This window comes from Phragmites australis, chromosome 15 (assembly GCF_958298935.1).
Source record: "Phragmites australis chromosome 15, lpPhrAust1.1, whole genome shotgun sequence".
Taxonomy (NCBI): Eukaryota; Viridiplantae; Streptophyta; class Magnoliopsida; order Poales; family Poaceae; genus Phragmites; species Phragmites australis.
The window spans coordinates 23,755,165-23,764,405 of NC_084935.1; positions in this window are offsets into that span (position 1 = coordinate 23,755,165).

Consider the following 9,241-nt stretch of genomic DNA (forward strand, 5'->3'; position numbering starts at 1 on the left):
TACGTGCATCGATTCATTGGGCATATTGTCGGTGGTGGGGGTGGTCATGCCGTAGAGGGGGCATGGCGGTCATGAGCGATGGGGGCATTGAGCACTAGTTGCAAGGCAGCGAGCTCCTCCACGACGGCTACCTCTTCCATGGCTGTGTGCTCCTCCACGGCGTTGAGCACTATCAGCACGGGGGTGACCTCCTCTAAAGAGTCATGGCGTTGAGCGCCAGCAGTGTGGGGAACACCTCCTTCATGGTGCAACGGGGTTGAGCGCTACCAGCACGGGGACGAGCTCCTACAAGGCGGTGAACTTCTCCAGCATGGTCACTGGATCGACGTGGATGCGGCGACGTCATCATAGGGGATGTGAGCGGCCTGGTTCTTCTTTTTTTCCTCTGGCATGTGCATGTAAATTGCATACATGCTCCGCCATGCGTGAGGTATGTGCCATAGCCATGCGTTGCCTTCTTCTGTCCCTGTCCTAGAGCGAGCGCACGGATGTTGCAGGTTACCCCGGTGACCACCGCCGTCCTATGGCGTAGCAAGGCGATGAAGAGGATGTGGGCCTAGAGAGAGAGAGAGAAATCTAGAGAACTCGTTTGAGCTAGGGCAGGTGGCATCCTGACTATTTTTTTTAATCTAGCGGACCATAGAAAAAATGATGATGTGGAGTAGCTAACACGTAGGGAACGTGACCGCGTTTTGATTGTTAGAGATTTGTACTAAAATTACATAATTAGTATTGTAATTTTAGGCTAAACAATATGTAATGTTAGGTTATTGTGAAATAAGAAAATTTGGGCTAAACAGTACGCAACTTTAGGTGATAGAAAAGTGGGTGAAGTGACAAAATATTTCATGAGAATGACATATAGACGACTCCTTTTTCTTTTATTATAATCAATTCTTGTCAGTGTAATAGGTAAGGGGTGCCCCACCGGGCAGCCCACGCTGCCAAATGTTAGCTGGCAATTGATATCCTCGAGACCATGGCTTCACCCCACAACCAGGGTGGAGCTGAGTCGACTAGCCCCTTGGTCGAAGGAGAAGACCCTGCGACCAACTTCTGCTGGTCGTATGGCAGGTATTCACATAACCAGTCAAATCGCATTAAATGTCATCCACTCAAGTTTTTTTTCTTCCCCATGCACCTCCTTTCTATGAGCATGGCCTCGTAGGCGAACGTGATAGCACTAGGTGGACATAACAGGGCCTGCAGGGTGATCATGGCGGTTGGGCGTGCATGCCCTCCGTAATGATGTTCTTGGAGAGTTGGCTTCGTCAGGAGCTAAGTCTGTTATAGAGTTTGGCATGGTCCGTTTGTATGTAATCCTTTTCCCCTGTTATATAAGGGGGGAGGACCCACCTTGAAAAGGGAGAATATTTGGTAATAAGTTAATCCAATCCATAAGAAAATACATATGATATAGGGCTATTATCCTACGGGAGACCTGAACCTAGATAAATCCTGACGTTCTTGTGTCCATCCGATCCCACCACAAAGAAACACCAATCAACGCGCCCATCGTCTGATACACTCCAGATTCATTGTTAGAGATCATTCCCTGACAGTTGGCGTGCCGGTTAGGGGTGCATTTTTCGTGTTTCTTCATGTATTGAGACCATGGTTGGGCTACCCATATCCGGATCTATGATGGCATGGAGTTTTGTTTCGAGGACCCCAGGTGTCGCGAGATTTTCGTCATGGAGTATGACCTAGACGAGCCCAGTGTGCTCCGAGCAAGGGACACCGAGACGGAGTCTGAGGATTCAGAGACTGAATGTGAAGTCTGCATGGTGAACCATGCGACGGGGGCAACAGAGATGCTTGTGCCTCGAGAACCGAAGGTGAGCCCCAAGCCATTGGCCAAGAGGGAAACCAGCCCAGTGCCAGGCATGGTGGTGGTCCTACACCGCCCCAACGACTACAACGCCACTTAGAGGAGCACCTGCCAGGGGTTGAGCCCTTGGCAGCATCATCTTCAAGGCTGTCATGCCATGCCGCAGTCGCGCTGTACGTGGAACACGAGCGTTGGTGGCTCCCCCTCGCAATGTCTTGCCGCTCCACGATTAACGGCTCGACTATAAGGCCATGACCCAAGATCTGTTTGCCTCGGTCCAGGCTCATGTACCTCCCTCGCGGGTCGGTCCATTCCTGAGAAGACTTGTGCGACCACCAGTTCCACGCAGGTTGCTAACTTCCAGGGAACCTACGCCCGACCAGGGGTCGAGGATGACCTGTACAAGGTTAGGCAGCGGCATGGTGAATCACTGCGAGATTACATCTAGTGTTTCACCAAATGCCAGAATACCATTCCAAAGATCACATGCAAAGTCTGTGGTCATCGCATTACAAAGGGAGGTCAGAGACCAGAAGATGGTCAAAAGTAGGCCACCAAAGAGGTTTGAAGCTCCACCGATCTCTTCGAGCTCGCGGACAAGTGTGCATAGGACGTCGAGGCACGAGAGCACCAGATCGGCATGAGGTAGCATCCGGCCTCCGACCAGCTCGTCCCTTCCAAAGGAGCTGGCCAGAAGGAGAAAAAGAAGAACAAGTGTAAGGTCGAACCACCCGACTTCATGGCGGTCGAGCAGGATGGCCAATTGCGCCGAGGCTTTGAGAAGAAGGATGGGAAGAAGGATAGATGCCACTGCCTGATCCATTGTATAGATGCACATGACCTGACCGAATGCAAGGTCGTGCAAGGTATCATCGACAAAGAGCTTGGGGGCTGCAGATCTGGGCGCGATGACGATGGTGAAGACGGGGCCAATCCCAACCAGTTGGCTCTGGGTTTCTAGTAGGCTGACCACATGGTCCACCATATCTTTAGAGGTGCCATGAAGTATTCCTCCAATAGGGAGTACAAGTCGGTGGTCCATGAGGTATGTGCAACCATGCCGTGTTCGAGTCTGCGACTGAAGTAGTTGGAGGTACCCCTCACCTTCAGCCAAGCAGACCACCCTGCATGTGTCAAGCGCCCAGACGTTACCCCATCATGGTCAAGCCCACACTGCACAATATCTGAATGGGGCACGTGCTGGTTGATGGAGGGAGTTTCATCAACCTCCTCTTCACCGACACGCTAGACACCCTGCAGATCCCGAGGAGTGCATTGAAACCATCTCCTCCCTTCTTAGGGATCATCCCTGGCTCTTTGGCCAAGCCGTTGGGGAAGATCGAGCTGTCCGTCACTTTCGGTTCACCGAACAACTTCTGGACCGAGAGGGTCTTGTTCGACGTAATGGACTTCTGGACCGCATACAACGATCTTAGGATGACCAGTGATGGCCCAGTTCATAGTCGTCGCTCACTATGCATACTAGGCAATCAAGACCCTTGGTCCCAAGGGAGGCATCAACATTTTGGGCAACCAAAAGATGGCCCTACACTATGACAAGAGGAGCCTCGATATGGTTAAGTTGACTCCTGGATCGTAGCTCAAGAACACCGGGCCAAGTGGCCATTCAGAGAAGGTCTATGTCGTCACAAATCCCGACAACCAACTCAAGGTAGTGCGCATAGACGATGCTAACCCATCCAGAATGGTCCAGATCAGGTCTGGCTTGGATCCAAAATAGGAACTCGTGCTCTTCACTTTCCTCTGGGCAAACACGAACATCTTTTCTTGGAATTTGTCTGATATGCCTGGGGTCCCTAGGGAGGTGATCGAGCATAAGTTGTCAGTGCGATCCGACGCACGACCTCTAAACACAAAAGGTGCGCCAGTTCACAACTGACCAAAAGGAAGCACTTCATGAGGAGATCAACAAGCTCCTAGAAGCAGGCTTCATCCGAGAGGTGCGGTACCCAGAGTGGCCAACTAACCCCATCGTGGTCTGAAAACCCAATGGAAAGTGGAGGATGTGTGGCGACTTCACCGACCTCAACAAGGCATGCCAAAGGATCTCTTCTCTCTACCCTAGATTGACCAGCTTGTTGACTTGACTACCGGTAGCAATTTGCTGTTCTTCTTAGGCGCCCGTTCAGAGTACCATCAGATTAGCATGTACGGGGTAGATGAGAGAAAATCGCTTTTGTAACGCCCTTCAGGATCTTTTACTATGTAAAGATGTCTTTTGTCTTAAAAAACGTCGATGCTACTTACCAATGATGCATTTAGCTCATCCTTCGATCACATCTCGGTAAAAATGTCGAGACCTATGTTGATGACATAGTCGTAAAAAGTAGGACCAAGGACGCCCTGATCACAGACCTCCAAGAGACGTTCGACAACGTCATAATGTACCGCATGAAGTTGAACCCAAAGAAGTGCACATTCAAAGCCCCGTCAGGGAAGTTACTCGGTTTCCTCATGTCTAGCCGAGGGATAGAAACAAACCCTAAAAAGATCAAGGGCATTGACCTGATGAGGTGCCCGACTAGATTAAAAGAAGTTCAGAAGCTAACGGGATGCATGGCAGTGCTGAGAAAGTTCATCTTGAGGATGGGAGAGAAGGGGCTACCGCTTTTCAAGCTATTAAAGAAAAATGATTATTTCTTGTGGATGCCAGAAGCGGAGGTGGCTTTTCAATATCTCAAGAGGTACCTCTCTTCCCCTCCTGTATTAGCTGCTCCTCGACCAGATGAGGAGCTCTTGCTCTATGTTACAGCTACCCCACAGGTCACAAGCGCAGTCCTGGTCGCTGAGTGTGAATGTCTTCATCGACTAGTCTACTATGTCAACGAAGTCCTATACGATACGAAGGCTCGGTACCCACATGCACATAAGCTGTTGTAAACCACGCTGATGACGTCTCATAAGCTCAGGCATTACTTCTAGGCCCACAAAATCAAGGTAGTCTCCTCACTCCTGATTAGAGAGATCCTCCACAATAGGGATACAATAAGGAGAACAACGAAGTGGGCAGTAGAGCTCGGGGAGTTTGATATTCAGTTCATCCCCTGGATGGCTATCAAGTCCCATGCACTGGTCAATTTTATGTCCGAGTGGTCGTCCTTAGAGCCCCGAACAGGAACAATATCCAGAGATGAAAGAGCACTCGACCATGCACTTCGACGAGTCCTTCACGCTGAAGGGTGTAGGGGCTAGAGTGGTCTTGACCTCACCGACCGGCGACATGCTTAGATATATAGTTCAATTATATTTTTCTGCCATTAACAATATTGTAGAATATGAGGGCCTCTTGTCCAAAATGAGACTAGCCTCCACACTCAATATAAAATGTCTACTAGCGAAAGGGGACTCGCTACTGGTTGTAAACCAAGTGAAAAAGGAGTTTTAGTGCTCGGATCGGACAATGGTGGCGTACCTCGTTGAAGTGAGAAAGTTGGAGCGACATTTTATCAGTTTTGAGGTTAAGCATGTCCTGCGCAGGGACAACTTCCTCGCTGATGAGCTGGCATGTCTAGCTTTTTCTCGCACACTTGTCCCGGTCAGAGTCTTTAAAGAAAGACTTACACGACCATCCCCCGTGGTCTCAGGCCAAGGTGAAGGAATGATCCACTCAGAAATGGAGCACCCAAGGTAACACCTTTGGAGGCAATGCCTCCTTTGGTGCAATCTTTGGGTGGCCATAATGTGGTTGCTCAGCTTGATTCGGGTACAACCTGAATGGATCAGAACTTGGTATACTTTTAGATTCGAGCGATTCTTGATAATGATGCGTCAGCAGAAAAAGTCACATGACAAGCCCGCATATACTCTCTGGTAGAGGGACACCTCTACCGTAGGGGAGCAACGGCCTTTTACTGAAATGCATTACTCAGGAGAACAGGGGAGTGTCCTGCTCTCTGATATCCATATAGGCATATGTGGTAGCCACGTTTCATACCGCATTCTGGTCGAAAAAATGTTCCAGCAAGAATTCTATTGGCACACGGCCCTCTAGGATTAACCTCACCTTGGGATGCGGTTTCTTGAGTCAACCACTAAAGCAGGCCGCATCAGGGACCACTCCCCAATGCGAACATGCGCTCACCTAGGGCCCAAGTGGCACGACCTGACCTAGGCTCTCGTCAAACCTATCGACCCGACCATGGGCCACTATGACGAACCACTTAGTCTGCCACATCCGCGATGGAGCTTGGAGGCTATTATCGGTGTAATAGGTAAGGGGTGCCCCACCGGGCAAGCTTGACTCCACCAAATGTCACCGGATAGTTGATATCCTCAAGATCATGGCTTCACCTCACGACTAGGGCGGGGCTCAATTGACCAGCCCCCTGGTTGAAGGAGAATCCCCTGCGACCAACCTCCGCTGGTCGCGGGGCAGTTACTCACCTAACCAGTAAAATCACATTAAATATCGTCCACTCAAGTTTTTTTCTTCTTCAAGCACCTCCTTTCGACGAGCATGGTCATGTACATTTGTAAAGTTGGAGTGACCCGTCCTGTAGCATTTAACGCTATGGGACGGCCTCACAGGCGAATGTGACAACACTCGGTTGACGTTGCAGGGCCTGCAAGGCGACTAGGGTAGGCTGAGCGTGCATGCCCTCCGTAATAATGACCTAGGAGTAGTTGGCTTCGGCAGGAGTAGGTCTGTTATAGAGTTTGGCACGATCAGTTTGTATGTATTTCTTTTCCCCTGTTATATAAAAGGGGAGGACCCAGTTTGAAAAGGGAGAACATTCGGTAATAAGTTCATCCAATCCATAAGAAAATACACAGACACATAGCAATTTTCCTATAGGAGGTCTGAACCTGAATAGATCTCTGCGTTGTTATGTCCATCTGATCTCACCACAAAGAAACATCGATCAACGCGCTTGTTGTCTAATACACTCCAGATTCATTGTAACGATCATTCATCGACAATTCTCTTTCTTTTTTTGGGAACAATTCTATTTCTTTTTAATCTCCATATATATATAAACTTATGATCAACATTCACAATCTGAATTTGCCACTATCGATTTGTGCCATCTTAAGGTTTTTAACTGGAAAATTTTGTTTTTGCCACTATTGGTTTGTGCCATCTTGGTTGTGCCATTGGAAGAACGTATAATTCGTTTTGCTACTCAAACTTTGAGGCTCATAATGCTTTTACCACTTTTGTCAAAGACACGGTCAAACTGCTGACGAGAAAAAAAAGACCATCCTACCCTTTATTTTTATGCGAGGCATAATCTCATTTGTTAGTTTTGACAAGTTTCTTCTATTCTGATTAATTCTCTTTCTTTCTTTTTTTTTCAGAACAAAACAATTCACTTTCTTTTTTTTATCTCCGCTTACATTTAAGCTTATAATCAACATTCACGATCTGAAAATTTGCTAATGTGGTGTGAATTACCGCAAACACATGAGGCTTTTCCATACACGAGGAACAATTTTTTGAAATAATATTATTTTATTGAAAAATTACAAAGTATCATTTAAATATAGGAAATTTGCAAAAATAGATGCCAAACGGCACTTCAATTGCTGACTAGTCATATATCAGTAATCGAAGTGCCAATATCTCATTTAGCACACATGTAGAGACCTATCGGCACACCAACTGCCGACATGTCCGATGTCCCACAAATGATATTAAAAAAAAATTATAATTTTTTTTATACGATCTCGGATGGAGGTGATCTTTATATAAAAATTATATGTATAGCTGACATTTACAACTTTTAATTGAACACTTTTACATTTGAATTTGTTTAGATGCCAAAAAAGCTAGAAATTTCAGATATAGTTTTTCAGATTTGAAATTTATAACTACTTTTTGGACTTATAAATGGATTCAAATGGAAAGATGTTCAACAATAAAGTTGTAGATATCATCGATAGATATAATTTTCATATAAGGATAATATTCATCCGAGATTATATGAAAAAGTTATGAATTTTATTTGAATATCGTTTATGAATTTTTATTGAAATATCGTTTGCAGGACACATGACGTGCCAACAGGTTCTAGGGAATTACATATCGGCTACCTTGTTGTCGACAAGAGATTAGTTGATACTCTGATTGCTGATAGATGGCTAGTCGATAATTGGAATGTCGACTAGCACCCATTTCTGCGACTTTGCTATTTTAAATATTATTTTTGTAATTTTCTAATGAAATAATACTATTTCAAAAGAAATTCCTTCCGTGAACGAAACACCTCTACTTTTTTTCTTCTTCAGGAAAAGCGTGCTTGAACTTGCAGTCACTTGATGATACAATTCTACAAAGATCAGTGCACAACCAACTTTACCGCCCTCTGTCATCTACTTTTGTAGCACGATCTCGGTGCCATGGGGCTCACCTCATTTTTGGTTGACCATCCAGCTCCTAAATGCAGCCAAGTCCATCAGTGCACGGCCGGCCTGGGAGGGGGCAAGCGGGTCGCCCTTAAAACCCAGGGCCCTTCTATATACATATATATTACTAGTGACCTAATAAAAAACATCAACCTAAATTTCAATCGATTGGCAGCCAAAGTTATATAATCGTGCATAGACTTTGGTCTTTAGCCGTCTAAAGAAATTGATAAAACTGATTACAGCGAAAAAATTCTACAAGCTGATAAGGCTTTTAAAATTAATTATATTTTAGTTATGATTGATATGGCAAACATTTTACTGAAAAATAAATTTGAAGAACTCAAAGATTCAAAAATATATTTGAGTTTCTAGTGAGCTCGACAAACTTGAAATCATTGTATGATATTGAACTTAAAGATTATTGCGTTAAATTTATAAATACTTTCTCTCTAGATGGTTCATGATGTTGAGTTAAATGATTTAATATCTGAGTTAAGGGTTATGCAATTGATTTTTGAGTATATCAGGAAAATAGATTATTATCATAATATTTTTATTACTTATCGAATCTTATTTACTATGCTTACTATTGTGGCGTTAGTTAAAAAAAGTTTTTCAAAGTTAAAATTATTAAAGAACTATTTGAAGTCCTAAATGGTTTGTCAACTTTATGCATTGATAAGAATTACTGAATAAGATTGATATTGATATCATCATCAATGATTTTGCAACTAGAATGTAAGAAGAAATTATTTAAAATGATCTCTGGAAGATAGGTTTGATGTGAGCATTGTTTTTTAATATACTTTAAGTGTTTATCGAAAATATTTTTTTAATACACCAAATATTATAATTATAATTTATATGTTAATTAATTTTTAATGTTTCAATTTAATAGACCCGTTTTTAGTTTTGCTAGGGCCACCAAAATATTAAGACCGACCCTATATCAGTGTACATAACTATATGGGTGCTCACCAAATAAACTAAGTTGGAGGTATGTATAGGCAAGCATCACCATTTTATCAAAAGTTCACTTCC